General features: G+C 37.4%; 1 pseudogene; it reads right to left on the bottom strand.

The window, feature by feature from the left end:
* The window catches only part of LOC119513388, a 121,552-nt pseudogene extending 112,125 nt beyond the window's left edge, over positions 1-9,427 (bottom strand).
* Between the last annotated feature and the right edge of the window lie 10,763 nt (positions 9,428-20,190).

Below are 20,190 nucleotides of genomic sequence, written 5' to 3'. Positions count from 1 at the left end.
ATTCTTTAGTTGATGGATACTTGGGAGCTTCCATCTTTTGGCAATTGTGAATAATGCTGTTATGAACATCAGTTTGCAAATATCTGTTCAAGTCCATGATTTCAATTCTTTGGGCTCACACCTATTAGGGGGATTGCTGGGGAATATGATATTTCTATACATAGCTCACTGAAGAACCACCAAACTGTTCCACAGCAGCCACACCATTTTACATTGCCACCAGAAATGAATGAGCATTTCTATTTCTCTCTCTCTTCTTCAACACTTGTTATTTTCCTTTTTTTAATAGCAGCTATTATGATGGGTGTGAAATTGTGTCTCATTGTGATATTGATTCTCATTTCCCTGATGACTGATGATGTTAAGCATATTTTCATGTCCTTTCTGACCATTTGTATATCTTCTCTGGAGAGATGTCTGTTCAAGTCTTTTGCCCATGTTTTAATTGGGCTGTCTTTTTGCTTAGTTGAAGGATTTCCTTACATATTCTGAATATTGACCTTTATCAGATATACATTTTCTAAATGTTTTCTCCCATTTTGTAGGCTGTCATTTTACTTTCATGATAAAGTCATTTGAGGAACAAAAGCTTATTTGTTTGTTTGTTTTTAATTTTGATGAGGTCTCATTTATCTATGTTTTCTTTCATTTCTTACGCTTTGGATGTAAAGTCTAAGAAACCACCTCCTAACACGAGACCATGAAGAATGCTTCCCTATATTTTCTTCTAGGAGTTTGATAGTTCTAGGTCTTATATTTAGGTATTTGATCCATTTTGAGTTGATCTTTATATATGGCATGAGGTAGGGGGTTCTTAGGGGGTTCTCCTTTTCTTTTGTTTTTTTTTTTTTTTTTTTTTTTTTTTGCAAATGTAGATCCAGTTTTCCCAGCATCATTTGTTGAAGTAACTATTGTGTCCCAATTTACTGGTGTTTGCCACCTTGTTAAAAATTAATTGGCCATAAATGTGAGGGTTGATTTCTTTGCATTCAATTCTACTCCATTTGTCTATATGTCTGCCCTTGTTCCAGTACCATGCTGTTTTGTTTACTGTGGCTTTATAATAAGTTTTAAGATCAGAAAGGGTGAGTCCTCCAACTTCTTCTTTGTCAAGGTGGCTTCAGTTATTCATGGCAGCTTGCCCTTCCATATAAATTTGATGATTGGCTTTTATATCTGTAAAGAAGTTTGTTGGATTTCGTTTGGGATTGCACTTAATCTGTAAATTGCTTTGTGTATATTGACATTTTAATGATATTTAGTCTTCCATACTAAATGATATTTAATGATATTTAGACATGGAATATCCTTCCATTTATTTAGGTCTTCTTTAATTTCTTTTAACAATGTTTTGTAATTTCATGTGTGTCAGTTCTTTACATCCTTGCTTGGATTGATTCCTAGATAGTTGATTTGTTTAGTTGCGATTGTGAGTAGAATTTTTTCTTTATTTTCTTACACCATTAATTTGCTGTATTCATTTATTAGCTCTAGGAGCTTTATTGTGAACTTTTCAAGATTTTCTATGTAGGATCACATGATCTGCAAACAGGGAAAGTTTTATTTCTTCCTGTCCAAGTTGGATGCCTTTTATTTCTTTTTCTTGCCTAATTACTCTGTCAAGAACTTTCAGTACAATGTTGAATAGAAGTGATAGAGGACATTCTTGTCTTGTTCATAATCTCAGAAGAAAAGCTTTCAGTTTTTCACCATTAAGCAGGATATTCGTTTTAGGCTTTTCATATATTTCATTTATCATGTTGAGGAAGTTTCTTCAATTCCTAGTGTTCTAAGTGTTTTTATCAAGAAAAAGTGCTGTAAGTTGTCAAACAGATTTTCTGCATCAATTGCAATATCATATGTTTTTTTTCCTTCATCTGTTAATTTGGTGTAATACATTAATTGATATTCTTTTGGTGAACCAACCTTTCATTCCAAGGATATATCCCACTTGATTGTGGTGTATAATTCTTTTAATATGCTATTGGATTAGGTTTGCTAGTATTTTGTTGAGAATTTTGCATCTATACTCATAACAGATCTTGGTATTGGTCTTATTTTTCTTGTTGTACCTTTATCTGGCTTTGGTATTAAGGTGATTTTGGTCTCATAGAATGAATTATGGATTGTTCCATGCTCTTCAATTTTTTGGAAGAGCCTGAGCAGAATTAGAGAAGTCTTCCTGGAATGTCTGGTACAATTCCCCTGTGAAGCCATCTGGTCTTGGGTTTTCCTTTGTTGCGAGGTTTTAGATTATTGAATACATCTCATTACTAGTAATTGGTTTGTTAAGATCTTCTATTTCTCCTTGAGTCAATGTAGGTAGTTTCTAAAAATTTGTCAGTTTCATTTAGGTTATCTGATTTATTGGCATGCAGTTGTTCATAGTATCCTTTTATGGTCATATTTATTCTAGCAGTGTCAGTAATTATCTCCCACTTTTTATTTCTGATTTTCATTATTTGTATCTTTTTTTCTTTGTCAGTGTAGCTAATGGTTTGTTTATTTTATTGATCTTTCCAAAGAACCATGTTTTTGTTTTGTTTATTTGCTATTTTTTTTTTGTTTTCTATTTCATTTGTTTCCACTCTAATCTTTGCAATTTCCTTCCTTCTGCTCACTTTGGGTTTTGTTTGCCCTTCTTTTTGAAGTCCTTCTTCTCTTTTAGTGTAATCATTTAGAACTATACATTTAACTCCCAGCACAGTCCTAGGTTTGGTTTTCTGCTTTTTGTTTTTGTTTTTTTTTTTTTTTCTTTTCAGCTAACCACATCTTTATTCATAGCTTCAACACAAGAAACCACACATACCATCATTATCATTATTCTCTGGTCACCATTTACAAGGTGATTGTTCTAGTTTGCTAATGCTGCTGAATGCAAAACACCAGAAATGGATTGGCTTTTATAAAAGGGGGTGTATTTGGTTACACAGTTATAGTCTTAAGTCCATAAAGTTTCCACGGTAACACATAAACAATCAGGTATCTTTATTGGATGATGGCCAATGGCATCTGGAAAACCTCTGTTAGCTGGGAAGGGATGTGGCTGGCATCTGCTCCAGAGTTCTGCTTTTAAAATGGCTTTCTCCCAGGATGTTTCTCTCTAGGCTTCAGCTCCTCAAAAATGTCACTCTTAGTTGCTCTTGGGTCATCTGTCCTCTCTTAGCTTCTCCAGAGTACAAGTCTGTTTTCAAAGGCCACCTCCAAAATGTCTCTGTAAGCTGAAGCTCCTCTCTCAGTTCCAGTGCGTTCTTCAAACTCTCCCTCTAGGCTGTAGCTCCTCTTCAAAACGTCACTCTCAGCTTCACTGAGTTCCTCCTGTTTGTCAGCTCATTTATATGGCTCCAGTGATGTTATTTAGAACCACCCTGAGTGGGTTGGATAACACCTCCATGGAAATTATCCAATCAGAGTTATCACCCACAGTTGGGTGGGGTGCATCTCCATGGAAACACTCAAGGAATTACTATCTAATCAACACTGATATCTCTACTGGCACAAGATTAGATCAAAGAACATGGATTTTTCTGGGGGACATTATACATTTGAACCAGCACAGAGACAAACAGGCAAATCTGAAGATTTGTGTTTGCTTAGGTCTGGGGCAGAAGGAATGAGGAGACAGGACTGACTACTAATGGGTATAAGGCTTTTGGTTGAGAGTGATAATAATGTTCTAAAATTGATTGTGGTAGTGGCTGTACAACTCTGTGAATATAATAAAAAGCAGTGTATATTATACTTGAAGTATGTGAATGTTTTACATAAAGTATGTGAATTGTATGGCCTATAAATTATGTCAAAGAAAAAAATTAAAGATATTCTATCACATTGTTCTCATTTAAAAACTGAACTGTCTTTGCACTATTAAAGAATATAAATTATTTTTTAAATGCTGCTACTTTCACCTCATCCTTACATTTAAATTCTTATTTGTGTATACTTTTATAATGAACATCATATTAGTATTACCAGGCGTAAATAAATATGCATTCACTAAAGGTACATATTGGAAACCTTTTTTTTTAATCCATTTTATTGAGATTGTTCACATACCATACAATCTTCCAAAATGCACAATCAATTGCCCACAGTACTATCATACAGCTGCACATTCATCACCACAATTTTTTTTTCAATTTTAGGACATTTTCATTACTTCAGAAAAGAAATAAAGACAAACAAGAAAACTCAAATCCTCCCATACCCCTAACCAGCCCCCCTCCATTACTGACTCATAGTATTGGTATGGTACATTTGTTACTGTTGATGAAAAAGTGTTAAAATATTGCTAACTGTAGCACATAGCTTGCAATAGGTATATGTTTTTTCTATATACCCTTCTATTATTAACTTCCAGTTATTGTGTCATACATTTTTCTAGTTCATGAAAGAGATTTCTAATATTTGCACAGTTGATCATGGACATTGTCCACCACAAGATTCACTGTTGTATACATTTGCATATTTTAACCTGCAACTTTCTTTCTGGTGAGGTATGTGATCTTAAGCTTCCCCTTTCCATCACATTCACACACCATTCAGCACTGTTAGTTATTCTCACAATAATTTGCTACTATCACCTCTGTCCATTTCCACACACTTAAGTTCAACTTAGCTAAACATTCTGCTCATAATAAGCAACACTCTCCATTCTTCAGCCTTGTTCTACATCATGGTAACTTATATTTCATGTCTATGTGTTTACATATTATAATTAGTTCATATCAGTGAGACACTGCAATATTTGTCCCTTTTTGTCTGACTTATTTCACCCAATATAGTGCCCTCAAGGTTTCTTCATCAGCCCATTGTTTTTAAATGTTTTTTTCACCCATAATACATTCAATCCTAAGTAAACAATTGATGGTTCCCTATATAATTACATATTTATGCATTCTCCACCATCAACACTAACTATATAAGGACATCTCCATTTCTTCCACAAATAATGAGGAAGAGTCAAAAAAGGTAGAGAGAGAAAAGAAAAAGAAAAAAATATTATAGCTGAAAAGCAACAAAAGGAAAGATATAATTAAACTAAAGTACAATAAGTGTCAGACAACATCACCAATGCCAGGAATCCCATATCCCTCCCTTATGTCCCCCTCTTACAGGCATTTATCTTTGGTAGATGACCTTTGTTACATTAAAGGCAGCATAATATGTTTCTGTTAACTATAGTCTTTCATTTGCATTGATTGTATTTTTACCCAACACCACCCCATTTTTCACATCTTGCAAAGTTCACATTCATTTTTTTTCCCTCATGTAAAACTATAATTGTACATTTTAGAACAATTGTTGAGCACTCTAGGTTTCACTGAGTTACACAGTCCCAGTCTTTATCTTACCTCTTTCATTCTGGTATCCCACATGCTCCTAAAATTCCCTTTTCAACCACAGTCACAGTCATCTTTGTTCAGAATACTTACATTGTTGTGCTACCATCACCCAAAATTGTGTTGCAAAACTCTCATTCCTATCTTTTCCCATCTGTCTGTAGTTCTCCCTTTAGTATTTCCTGTAGAGCAGGTATCTTTTTCACAAACTCTCTCATTGTCCGTTTGTCAGAGAATATTTTAAACTCTCCCCCTTATATTTGAAGGACAGTTTGGCTGGATATAGGATTCTTGGTTGGCAGTTTTTCTCTTTCAGTATCTTAAATATATCATACCACTTCCTTCTTGCCTTCATGGTTTCTACTGAGAAATCTGCACATAGTTTTATCAAGCTTCCTTTGTATATAATAGGTCACTTTTCTCTTGCTGCTTTCAGGGTTGTCTTTTTGTCTTTAATGTTTGATAATCTGATTATTAAATGTCTTGGCAGAGGTCTAGTCAGCTCTATTCTGTTTAGGGTACTCCATACTTCTCAGATCTGTAATTTTATGTCTTTCATAAGAGTTGGGAAATTTTCATTGATTAATTCCTCTATTATTGCTTCTGCCCCTTTTCCCTTCTCTTCTCCTTCTGGGAAACCCATGGCACACACATTCATGTGGTTAATTTTGTCATTCAATTCCCTGAGATGTTGCTCATATTTTTCCATTATTTCCCCCATCTGTTCTTTTGTGTGTAGGTTTTCAGTCATCTTGTTCTCCAGTTCCTGAATGTTTTCTTCTGCCTCTTGAGATCTGCTGTAGTATGTCTGAATTGTGTTTTTCATCTCTTGTGTTGTACCTTTCATTTCCATAGATTTTGTCAGTTGTTTTTTCAAACTTCCAATTTCTACCTTATGTTTTCCCAGTGTTTTCTTTATATCTTTCATCTCTTTTGCCACATCTTCTCTGAACTCATTTATTTGGTTTTTGAATTGATTTAGAATTTTTCTTTGAAAGACTTTAATTGATGTTTCATTAAAGTGAAACAATATCTCAACTGTATCTTAATTGAGGTGCAAGTTTATTCCTTTGACTGGGCCATATCTTCATTTTTCCTAGTATAATTTGCAATTTTCTGTTGTCTAGGCATCTGGTTTCCTTGGTTACTCCAATCAGATTTTCCCAGACCAGAACAGGTTCAGGTCTCAGAATGGGGTTATATTCAGTTTCAAGTTTCTCAGAGGGTGTATCTTAGAAGATTGACAGACTTTCCTGTGAGGCCTCTAGCTGCTGTGATTTTCCTAATCTGTCCTGTCATTCCCCACTGGTGTGGCCCCTTTACTTCTCAATTTAATTTGTTTCTGTTTTGACTGTTTTCCCCTGGGTCCTGGGGTCTGAGTTCTGAAGGGAAGGCTGGCACTAGAGCTGGGCCCCACCTCCTTCCTTGTAGGGAGGATACATCCCCTCAGGAGTTATCTTCTTCTTTTGAATAGCTCCTTTGTCTCTCTGACTCTGTCAACTCTACCCCTGTGTGGGTCAGAGCACTGTGAACTGAAAATGGCTGAGAATGTCTCCACTGAGCCACTCAGGTTTAGAGAGAGAAAAAGGGAAATTAAGCCCCTTTTCAGGGCCATTCCACAGCCCCCCAGTTTCCCCTGTGGGTCAGAGCACCTGGTCTTCTAGGTTCCCTTTCCTGGGGCATAGGTATTTTCTGGCTCTTTAAGGACAGTTGTCTCTAAAAGCCTGTATATTTTTCTTTCCTTTTATAATCATTTTTTTTCCATCAGCCCCACCTCCTATCCACTGGGAGTAGCCTCAGGGTACTTTGCTGACTGGGAGTGACCTCAGGGTACTGTGCTGCTTGTTAGGGTTCTCTCTGTAGCTTGCATTCAACAATCCACATTTCTTAATTAAAACCCCAGTTGGAGCTGGGCTGAGCTATATTTGCTGGCTCCAGGACTGCTGCTTTCTGCCACAGTGAGAACTTGAAGCTCAGCCTGCCATGGGGTAAGGGAGCTCTGGCATGCTTCTGCGGTTTTTACTTATAGATTTTATGTTGCAGTCTCAGCCATTCCACCCAATGCAGGTTGGTATATGATTTGTGGGCAGTCATGGTTGTCCCCCAGCAGTTGTTCCAGATTATTTACTGGTTGTTCTTGGTTGTTTATTAGTTGCTCCAGGAGACTAACTAAATTCCACACCTCTCTATGCTGCCATCTTGCCCCATCTCCTCCCCATAAGTTTGTCTATGTTGGGTTTTCATTTTCATTCACCTCAAGATATTTCCTAATTTCACATCTGATTTCCTCTTTACTCCATTGGTTGTCTAAGAGTATGTTATTTAATTTCCAAATTTTTGTGAATTTTCTATTTCTCCCTCTATTATTGATTTCTAGCTTCATTCTGTTGTGGTTGGATTATACACATTGTACGATTTCAATATTTTTAAATTTATTAAGACTTGTTTTGTTACTGAACATATGGGCTTTCCAGGACAATGATCCGTGTGCACTCAAGAAGAATGTGTATCTGTTTTCTTTGGATGCAATGTTCTCTATGTCAGTTAGGTCAAGTTGCAGGACCATACAGCAACACCATGTGTAGCTTCTTGTAGAACCAGCACACTGTCCTCCAGATGGGCTGCACCCTTCTACTTCCCCAGAAACAGTGATTAGGTAAATTCCTCTGTCCACATTTTCTCCAGTACTTGTATCTTTCTGTTTATCTTTTTTTTTTTTTTTCCTCATTAAAGTTTGTTTTAATGGATCTCAAAATTCTGTGACAGATTTTTGGTCATTGTTTCCATTTAAAAAGTACGGATTTTAAAACCTAATAACTTAAACCTGCCACACAAAAACAAATGGTCCACAAAACTTTCCTTTCCTTTGGAAAGTTTTATGATGTATTGTTATCATTAACCAGTCTTTTACTATTAAACTTATATGGCCAATTGAGACAAAGTTTTGAGACTGTTCTTCCACCACTGATTAAGACTGGGGTGGCAGGTGTTATAGGTAATATTCATTTAGCCTTCTGAGCTTTCTGGGCAGACTTGGTGAACTTGCCAGCTCCAGCAGCCTTCTTGTCCACTGCCTTGATGACACCCACATCAACTGTCTGTTTCATATCCTGAACAGAAAAATGACCCAGAGGAGGATAATCAGAGAAGCTCTCAACACACAAGGGCTTGCCAGGAACCATATCAATGATGGCAGCATCACCAGATTTCAGAAATTTGGGGCCATCTTCCAGCTTCTTACCAGAATGACAATCAATCTTCCCCTTCAGCTCAGCAAACTTGCAAGCAATGTGAGCTTTGTGACAATCCAGAACATGTGGTTAGCCAGCACTGGTTTGGCCTGGATGGTTCAGGATAATCACCTGAGTAGTGAGGCCAGCTACTTCCACTGGTGGATCATTTTTGCTGTCACCAGCCACATTGCCACAATGAACATCTTTTACAGACACATTCTTGACATTGAAGCCCACATTGTCCCCAGGAGGAGCTTCACTCAAAGCTTCATGGTGCATCTCAGCAGACTTTACTTCAGTTGCAACATTGGAGCAAAGGTTACCACCATGACTGGTTTGAGAACACCAGTCTCTACTCTGCCCACAGGGACAGTACCAATACCATCAATTTTGTAGACATCCCGAACAGGCAGATGCAAGTGTTTGTCAGTTGGACAAGTAGGTGGCAAGATGCAATCCAGAGCTTCAAGCAGTGTGGTTCCACTGGCATTGTCATCCTTACAGGTGACTTTCCATCCCTTGAACCAAGGCATGTTTAGCACTAGGCTCCAGCATGTTGTCAACATTCCAACCAGAAATTGGCACAAATGCTACTATGTCAGGGTTGTAGCCAATTTTCTTAATGTAGGTACTGATTTCCTTAATGATTTTCTCATGTCTTTTCTGGCTGTAGGGTGATTCAGTGAAATCCATTTTGTCAGCACCAACAATTAGTTGTTTCACACCCAGTGTGTTAGCCAGAAGGGCATGCTTATGGGTCTGCCCACTCTTGGAGATACCAGCTTCAAGTTCACCAACACCAGGAGCAACAATCAGGACAGCACAGTCAGCCTGAGATGTGCCTGTAATCATGTTTTAAATAAAGTTTCTGTGTCCTGGGGCATCAATGATAGTCACATAGTACTTGCTGATCTCAAATTTCCACAGGGAGATATCAACGATGATACCATGCTCACATACAGCTTTCAGTTTATCCAAGACCCAGGCATACTTGAAGGACACATTTCCCATCTCAGAAGCTTCCTTCTTAAATTTTTCAATGGTTCTTTTTTTAATTTTATTTTGAAATAAATTCAAAGTTACAGGAACAGTTGCAAAGACAATACAAATCCCATACACAGCATACCCTGACCCCCCTCCCCTGATACCCCGATCCATCAACTTTAACATGCTGTCACACCACCATTTCTTTCTTTCCCTCCCTCCCTCCCTATAATCCATCATCTATTTCTCTGTCTTCTGAACATATGAGAGCAAGCTGCACATATCCTTGAGTAAACACTATAATTCAAATATACAATTCCCATGAACAAGAACATTCTTTTATGCAATCCATTAAGCACAGCTAAGAAGTTCAAGAAATTCAACATTGATACAAAGCTTATATTCTATATTTCCTTTTATTTTCCGTTATGTCCCAGCTGTGTCCCTTTGAGCCTCCTGTCTTCCATCCTCAGATCCCATCCAGGATCTTCCTTGGCATTCAATTGTCATCTATTTAGACTTTCTTTTTTTTTTTTAATTGGGGAAACATATATACAGCCTAAATCTTCCCATTCCACCCCCTCCCTAGCATTCCATTGGTGAGATTAATCACATTTAGAATGTTGTTATGTTATCACCTTCCCACCATGCATTACTAGAAATTTCCCTTCACCTCAAACAGCAATCCTACACTCATTTCTTAACTCCTCATTGCCCCTTTCCACACTTCTCATAACCCATACTCCACTTTTCATCTCTATGGACAAATTCTCTGATAATTTCTTTGTGTTTACTGTGGGGCTTAAATTTAACCTCTTAAATCCATAACAATCTTGGTTTTCCTTGATACCAACTTAACTTCAATAGGCTCCATAAACTATGTTTCTATAGTCCTCCATTCCCCTGCCTTTATATAGTCCTTGTCAAATATTACATATTTTACATTGAGTCCAAAACCACTGATTTGTCATTAGTGTTTATGTATTTTATATCCTGTAGGAAGTAAATAGTGGAGTTACAAAAAAAAATTATTGACTTCTATTTGTATTCCATTGTGGTCAGGGAAAGTGCTTTGAATATATTCAATTGTTTTTTGTTGTTGTTGTTGTTTTTGTTTTTTATAGAGTCTTGTTTTATGTCCCAGCATGTGGTCTATTCTGGAGAAAGATCCATGATCACTACAGAAAAATGTGTGTCCTAGTGATTTGAGATGTAAGGTTCTATATATGTCTGTTAAAATTCTCTATGTCTCTCTTTCCTTTCTTTGTTTCTCTGTCAGTAGGGTTCCCTTTAGTTTCTGAAGTAGAGCAGGTCTTTTATTAGCTAAATCTCTAAGCATTTGTTTGTGAAGAATTTAAGCTCTCCCTCAATTTTGAAGGAAAGTTTTGCTGGATAAAGTATTCTTGGTTGGAAATTTTACTCTCTGAAAATTTTAAATATTTCATGCTACTGCTTTCTCACCTCCATGGTGACCACTGAGTAGTCACTACTTAGTCTTATGTTGTTTCCTTTGTATGTGGTGAATTGCTTTTCTCTTCCTGCTTTCAGAACTTGCTCCTTCTGTTCAGTATTTGACAGTCTGATCAGAATATGTCTTGAAATGGGTTTATTTGGATTTATTCTATTTGGAGTTTTCTGGGCATTTATGCTTTGTGTATTTATATTGTGTATAAGGTTGGGGAAGTTTTCCCCCAAAATTTATTTGAATACTCTTTCTAGACCTTTACACTTCTCTTCCCCTTCTGGGACACCAATGAGTCTTAAATTTGGACATTTTATTTTCTCTATCATATCCCTGAGATCAGTTTCAATTTTTTTGATTTTTTTCTCCATTCTTTCTTTTGTTCTTTCATTTTCTGTTCTGTGGTCCCGAAGGACGCTGAGTCATTGTTCTTCTTCCTCTAATCTTGTATTATGAGTAAACAGGGACTTATTAATTTGGCCTAAAGTTTCTTTTATTTCCAAAAGATCTTCTATTTTTTTATTTACTCTTGCAATTTCTTCTTTATGCTCTTCTAGGGTCTTCTTTATGTCCTTTATATCCTGTGCCATACTCTCATTCTTTGACTGTAGTCCTTTGATTAATTGTGCCAAGTACTATGTCTCCTCTGATCATTTGATTTGGGTGTTTGGGATTGGGTTCTCCATATCACCTGGTTTTAGCAAATGCATTAAGATTTTCTGTTGTTTTTGGCCTCTTGGCATTTGCTTTGCTTGATAGCTGTGATCTTCCAGGACTTCTGCTGAGGGTAGGCTGTGCTATGTCATAAATGCATGCCTTCCCTCAAGGGAAGCCCTGGGCTGCCAGGCCATGCAGGGGCACTCCCAGCATGATGCAAAAATGGCTGAATGGGGGGTCTCAACCTCCCACACTTTTTGCACATCTCCACCTTCCCAGCTCTGGGACAACTAGCTGTGGTTGCACCCAAGGCCATTGTCCATGGCTGATACTGTGGCATGTGTGGGGTGCTGTGGGATACAATCCCCATCAGACATGGCTCTGGTGCAGCTCTGGGCTGTGGATATGGCCCCAGACAGGAATGGCACCAGCACGCTGAGAAGCTGGCTGCAGGGGTGTGGTTTCCTTCTCCTTTTGGCTCTCCCCTCTGTCCCTCTGTCCCCAGAACAATCAGAAGCAGGTGTGGGGGGGGGACTATTCTCCATGCCAGACACTGAGGCATTGGCTACAGCCCACTTCTGGAGTGCTTCACTGCATTGTTCTCACTGCCATATCTGCAGCTGCTCCCAGGTTTGTTTATTTTTTATTTTTTAAAAGAACTAGTCCATCTTCAAATGCCAACCTGAAGTTTCCCCACACCACAGCATGGCTGCTGGACTTTCAGTCAGCTTACTCACTCATTTCAGAATGCAGAATCCCAGTTTCACTAAGTGCACAGCCCCTGTGGATTTAGCAGACCTTGTCTGGCTGGTGCATCACTGGAAGTGATATTCTGAGTCACTTTCTGGTTTTTATCTAGTATTTTTCATGGAAGTGTTTTTTTGCCCTGTCTCATCTAGCCACCAACTTAGGTTCTCCATTTTCAACAGTTCTTTGTTGTTTCCACCACATTTGTAGATCAGGTGGCCAATAGTGGTGGATTTGCCAGAATCTACGTGTCCAATAATGACAATGTTGATATGAGTCTTCCTTTCTCATCTTGGCTTAAGAATCAGTGATGGTTTTCATGACATTTGTGTTCTGGTGGCAAATCCATTGCAAAAATCCCTCTGCTTATCTTTTAAAGAGTTTTTTCACATGTCATACTTTCCATACCAAGTAAACAATAAATGGATCTCATAATCACATAGTTTTCCATTCACCACCACAATCTATATGTGGTTACTTCCATTTCCTCTGCAAAGAAAGAGGAAGAAGAGATAAAAGAGAAAAGAAAATGAAAAAGAAAAAAGTGATGAATAAATAAATAAATACAATAAAGGGTCAGACAACAATGCAAGTTCCAAGAATCCCATATCCCTCCCTTATATCCCCCTCTTATAGACATTTAGCTTCGGTTTATTGCCTCTATTGCAATTAATGAAGCATATTACAATGTTACCATTATCTATAGACTGTAGTTTGCATTGATTGCATTTTTCCCATAGCATTCCATTTTCAAAACCTTGCAGTTGACACTCATTTATTCTCCCTTATGTAAAAACATTCTTATATTTGTGCATTTAATCACCATCATTGACAATTCTAGGTTTTAATAAGTTATACAGTACCAGTCTTTATCTTCTATCTTTGCTTCAGTTGACATATATGTCCCTAGCCTTCTCCATTCAACCATATTCACAGTTGTCCTAGTTTGCTAATGCTGCAGAATGCAAAACACCAGAGATGGACTGGCTTTTATAAAACGGGGTTTTATTTCACTACACAGTTACAGTCTTAAGGCCACAAAGCATCCAAGGTAACACCTCAGCAATCGGGTACCTTCACCGGAGGACGGCCAGTGGTGTCCGGAAAACCTCTGCTAGCTGGGAAGGCAGCTGGCGTCTGCTCCAAAGCTCCGGCCTCAAAACGGCTTTCTCCCAGGAAGTTCCTTTCTAGCAAGCTTGCTTCTCTTCAAAACATCACTCCCAGCTGTGCTCTCTTTCTTCCCCCCCGAGTCAGCTCATTTATATAGCTCCACAGATAAGGGCCCACCCTGAATGGGCGGGGCCACGCCTCCATGAGAACATCTCATCAGAATCATTGCCCACAGCTGGGTGGGGCACATTCCAAGCAAATCCAACCATCACCAAAACGCCTGCCCCACACAAAACCACAAAGATAATGGCATTTGGGGGACACAATACACTCAAACCGGCACAACAGTCATCTTTGATCAGTGACAGTATTTTGCTACCATCACATAGTATTGTGCCATTCTTTTCTGGATCTGTATAATAAATCCTGCTGAGAATTCTATACTCCTTCAGCATCAAATGATGGATCTCTACCCTCTTTCTATCTCCTGATAAATTGTGCTCTCATTGTTCATGCTTTGGGTGTCAGATCCTGGAAACCACCTCCTATCACAAGATATTTAAGAAATTTATTTATATTCTCTTCTAAAAGTTTTGTCATCTTACCTCTAATGTTTATGTTTTTGATCCATTGTGAGATAATTTTTGTGTAAGGTGTGAGATAGGGGTCCTCTTTCATCCTTTTGGATATTGTATCCAGTTCCCCAAATACCATTTTTTGAAGAGGCTGCTCTGTTCAGGCTGTGTTGACTTGACTACTTTATCATAGATCAATTGCCTACAGATGAGAGGATCTATTTCTGAACACTCACTTCAATTCTATTGGTCAGTATACCTATATTTATGCCAGTACCATGCTGTTTTGACCACTGTAGCTTTATAACATGCTTTAAAGTCAGGTAGTGGGAGACTCCTCCTTCATTCATCTTTCTCAATGTATTATTGGCTATTCAGAGACCACTGCCCTTCTAAATATGTTTGGTTATTGGCTTTTCTATTTCTGCAGAATAAGTTGTTGAGATTTTAACTGGTATTGAATTAAATCTAAAAATTGACTTAGGTAGAATTTAAATCTTAAGTCTTCCAATCCATGAACATGGTATGTCCTTCAATTTATTTAGCTCCTCTGTGATTTCTTCTAATAATTTCTTATAGATTTCCTTGTATAGGACTTTAGTGGCCTTGGTTTTTTGATTTTTTGGTTTCTTTTGTTAATGGATTTTTTTTCTTTTTCCTCATGTTGCTCATTACAAGTGTGTAGAAACACTACTGATTTTTGTATATTGATTTGTGTCCTACCACTTTGCTGTATTCATTTATTAGCTGTATTAACTTTGCTGTGGATTTTTCAGGATTTTCTACATATAGGATCATGTCATCTGCAAACAGTGACTGTTTTACTCCTTCCTCCACAATTAGGATGACTTTATTTCTTTTTCTTGCCTAACTGCTTTAGCTAGAAATTCCAGCAGTGTTGACAATGAATAACAGTGATGATAGTGGTCATCCTTGAATTGAAGTGTCTTAGAGGGAAAGCTTTCAGTCTTTCCACATTGAGAATGATGTTAGCTGTGGGTTTTTCATAGATTGCCTTTAATGTTTAGTAAGAACCTGTGTATTCCTATCCTTTTGAGTGTTTTCACCAAGAATTGATGTTGAATTTTGGCAATTGCCTTTTTCCACATCAATTGGGATTATTTTGTGGCCATTTCACTTCATTATATTGATGTGGTGTATTACATTATTTGATCTTGTCTTGAACCAACCTTGTACACCTGGAATAAATCCCACTTGGTCATGCTGTGTATAATTCTTTTAATATGTAGCTAGATTCAGTTTGCAAGTACTTTGTTGAAGATTTTTGCATCTATATTCATTAAAGAGATTGGCCTATAATTTTCTTTTCTTGTAGTATCTTTTTCTGTCCTTGGTACTAGGGTGACATTGGCTTCACAGAATGATTTAGGTAGCTTTCCCTTCCCTTCAATTTTTTTTTTTGAATAGTTTGAGCAGGATTGGTACTGATTTTTTCTTGAATGTTTGGTAGAATTCACATGTGTAGCCTCCCATGTGATGTCTTGTACTACTTCTCAAGTCAATGCTGGTTGTTCATGCTTTTCTAGGAATTTGTATGTTTCATCTAAGTTTCTAGTTTATTAGCATATAGTTGCTCATAGCATCCTCTCATTATCTCCTTTATTTCTCTGGGTCAGTAGTTGTGTTCACTTTCCATTTCTGATTTTATTTATTTGCATCCTTTCTCTTTCTCTTTTGTTGTTGTTGTTGTTAGCCTACCAAAGGTTCCATTTATTTTATTGATTTTCTCAAAGAACCAACTTATGGTTTTGTTGATTATCTCCATTGTTTTCATGTTCTCAATTTCATTTATTTCTTCTTTAATCATTTTATTTATTTCCCTCTGATTCAGAGTTATTTGCTATTCTTTCCCTAGTTCCTCCATGTGAGCCATTAACTCCTCAATTTCTACTTTTTCTTCTTTTAATATAGGTGTTTAGGGCAATAAATTTCCCTCTCAGTTCCATATTTGCTGCATCCCATAGGTTTTGATATGTTGTGTCATCATTTTCATTTGTCTGAAGATATTTACTAATCTCTCTTGTAATTGCATAATTACTCACTTGGATTTTAAGTGTGTTGTTAGGTGGGGGAAGATGGTGGTATAGGGAGGTATGGAATTTAGTAAGTTCCCTAGAACAATTAGTAAATAGGCAGGAATAAGTGGAAACAATCTGCAAGACACAATAGAAGAGGAGATTTAAAAAATTGAGACATACAACAGCAGATATGAAGAGGCAGAAGAAATGATTAAGGAACTAGAGGACAGGCCATCTGAAATCCTACACACAAAAGGACAGAGAAAAGAATGGGAAAATGTGAGTAGGATCCCAGGGAACTGAATGACAACATGAAGCACACCAATATACATATCATGGGTGTCTGAGAAGGAGAAGAGAAGGGAAAAAGGGGCAGAAAGAATATGGAGGAACAATCACTGAAAATTTCCCATCTGTTATGAAAGACATAAAATTACAGATCCAAGAAGCACACCATATGCAAAACAGAATATATCTAAGTAGGCCAACTTCAAGAAACTTAATAATCAGATAATCAATTGTTAAAGACAAAGAGGGAATTCTGAAAGCAGCAAGTGAAAAGTAATCCATCAAATACAAAGGAAGCTTGACAAGACTGTGCAGATTTCTCAGTAGAAACCATGGTGGCAAGAAGACAGTTGTATGATATATTTAAGATACTGAAATAGAAAAACTGCCAATCAAGACATCTATATCTGGAAAAACTGCCCTTCAAAAGTAATGGAGAGTTTAAAATATTTTCAGAGAAACATACACTGAAAGAGTTTGTGAACAGGATACCTGCTTTACAAGAAACACTAAAGGGAAAATTACAGGCAGATGGGAAATGACAGGAGAGAGAGATTTGAAAAAGAGTGTAGAAATGAAGATCAGTAAGGGTACTCTATGGTCTCACAAATATGAACTAATATTGATGAGTGAAATTTAGAGTTAACAAAGGTTATCAGGTTATAGAAAGAGGTTAGAAAGATCAGGCATTTGATGCTGAATGAGTACAGAAGGTGCAAATGGATTGATTGTATAGATTCATCAATGGAGTGGATATCATAATAGTGTGTGATGGTAACATAAAATGGTAAGTACACTGTACAAAGATGTGTGTGAGTATGGTTAAAGAGGAAGCCTAATGGCATGTATGATACCAGAAGGAAAGACAGAAGATAAAGACTGGGATCGTTTAACTTAGCAAATCATAGAAGGACCAATGAGGATGATTTAAATGCACAAATATGAGAATGTTTTTAAATGAAGGAGAACAAATGAATGTCAACATTGCAAGGTGTTGAAAATTGGATAGAATAGTAGAAAATACATTCAATACAAGCTAGAGTCCATAGTTAATGGTAACACTGTCAGATGCAATTAGTAAATAGGCAGGAATAAGTATCCCAAAGAAAAGTATTTATTAGAGGGGGATATAAAGCAGTGATATGGGATTCTTTGTGGTGGTGTTCTTATCTGATCTTTTCATTGTATTTCATTTTAATTTTTCTTCTATATTTTGTAATTTTATTCTTCATTTTTTTTCTCCATTTCCTCTTTGTATGGGGAAGAAATGGAAATGTCCTCATACAGATTGTGGTGTTGAATGCATAATTATGTGATTTTACTGGGAAACATTGGTGGCTGATATAGGGTGGACTCTATGGTGTGTGAATAAAACTGTTTAAAAAATAGAGAGGGTTTCTTTTTTGGATCCAAGATGACTGATTAGGAGAGACACAGTATTATACTTCTTCATGAAAAACTCAAGATAAAAGACAGAAAGTGGCCCAGAATACAAGTTCCAGTGTTGCACCAGCTAGACAGCACCACTAAATCCACAAGGACTGTGCAGTTGGTGAAACTAAGAGTCTTCATTCAGAAATGAGTGAGTGAGGCTCCTGGGGAAACAGCAGCCACACCACAGTCAGGAGAAACTGGGGGTCAGTGTTTGGAGATGGATTCATTTAAAAACCCAAAGTGGCTGTGGGTCCAGCAGCAAGAGTCACACATTTGAGCATGGTGGGGAATGTCTTCCACACCCTGGGCACCCACCTCAGTATCTGGCATAGATGATATCATTTTGCACATCCACAGCTAATTGTCCCAGAGATAGGAAGGTGGAGGTCTGCAGAAGGGGAAAATTACCATACCTCATACAGCCATCTTGGCCTAGAGCTTCCCTTATGGATTCCAATCACCTGTTACGTTGTTCAGTCTTCCCTCCATGGAGGCCCATGGAGGGCACAACTTGGAGGCAGTGTCCTGCCCAGAAGTCACAAGGCTCTACACCAATCACAGGGGCATCTGGGCCTACAGCAGAGAGACACTGTGGGGAGTCTGAGCTGAAGGGTTGGACTTGTGCAACAGCTTAAAGTCTCCAGGAATGGCTGGGAGATTTAAGTTTTAAAGCTGCCTTCCCTTCTAAGTGTACAGGGCAAACCCCTACCTTCAGGACTGGCTGAACCAACTACACAAGGAAATTTGCTGCACTGTTTGAGCCCCCATAAGATTTGGACCCCACTCACCACATAGACAAAGTTGGGGAGAACTGGCTTGAGTGTAATAGGTGGCTTGGGGTACCATCCACTGGTAAGTCAGAGAAAGTGCATGACACCAAGCTGTAGCTATGAAAAAATAGATGTAATTATTCAAATAAGTCAGCACATCCTAAAAGAACCCTATCAAGATAAGCAAATGCCAAGAGACCAAAAACAACAGAAAATTTTAAAGCATATGAAGAAACCAGAAGACATGGATAATCCAAACCCAGACAACTATATCAAAAAATCAAAGGAGATACAGTATATGGAGCAAATAATCAAAGAAATAATCACAAGCAACATCATGGCACAGGATATAAAGGACATGAAGAAGACTCTAGAAGAGCATAAAGAAGAATTTGCAAGAGTAATAAAAAAAGATGATTTTATGGAAACAGAAGAAATTGTTGATCAAATTAAAAAGATTCTAGATACACACAGTACCAGATTAGAGGAAACTGAGGAAAGAATAAGTGAACTGGAAGAGTGCAGAATAGAAAGTGAATGTATAAAACAAAGAATAGAGAAAAAAATTAAAAAACTGAAATGGATCTCAGGAATATCATGGACAACATAAAGCACACTAATATAAGAATCATCGGTGTTCCACAAGGGGAAGAGAAGGGTAAAAGTCTAGGAAGAGTATTCAAAGAAATTGTTGGGGAAAACTTCCCAACCCTTCTAAACAACATAAATAGGCAAATCATAGACACCCAATGAACCCCAAAAAGAATAAATCCAAATAAACCCACTCTGAGACATATTCTGATCAGATTGTCAAATGCTGAAGAGAAGGAACAAGTTCTGAAAGCAACCAGAGAGAAACAATTCACCATATATAAGGGAAACAACATAAGACTAAACAGTGACTACTCAGCAGCCACTGTGGAGGTGAGAAGGCAGTGGTATGACATATTTAAAATTATGAAAGAGAAAAATTGCCAACCAAGAATACTTCATCAAGCAAAGCTATTCTTCAAAATTGAGGGAGAGCTTAAAATCTTCACAGACAAACAAATGTTGAGAGAATTTGCTAACAAGAGACCTGCCTTAATTGAGATACTAAAGATAGCCCTACCAGCAGAGAAACAAAGAAAGGAGAGAGAGAGATGGAGAAGGGTTCAGAACTAAAGAGATTTAGTAAGGGTACTTTAAAGGAAATAAAGAGAGAGAGGGAAAATATATCTGACAAACATAAACCAAAGGATACAATGATTCAAAAAATGCCTTCATAGTAATAACATTGAATGTGAATGGGTTAAACTCCCAAATTAAAAGGTATAGTTTGGCAGAATGGATTTAAAAAATATGAACCTTCAATATGTTGCATACAAGAGACTCATCTTAGAAACAGTTACACAAAGAAATTGAAAGTGAAAGGATGGAAAAAATATTCCATGCAAGATGCAGCCAAAAGAAAGCAGGAGTAGCAATATTAACCTCAGGAAAAATAGACTTTCAATGCAAGAATGTTATAAGAGAAAAAGAAAGTCACTATACACTAACAAAAGGGACA

The sequence above is a fragment of the Choloepus didactylus genome, chromosome 2 (genome assembly GCF_015220235.1).
Source record: "Choloepus didactylus isolate mChoDid1 chromosome 2, mChoDid1.pri, whole genome shotgun sequence".
In the NCBI taxonomy this organism is placed as follows: domain Eukaryota; kingdom Metazoa; phylum Chordata; class Mammalia; order Pilosa; family Megalonychidae; genus Choloepus; species Choloepus didactylus.
Note: the sequence above shows the minus strand (reverse complement) of the source record. Positions and strands in the feature narration are given on the sequence as shown.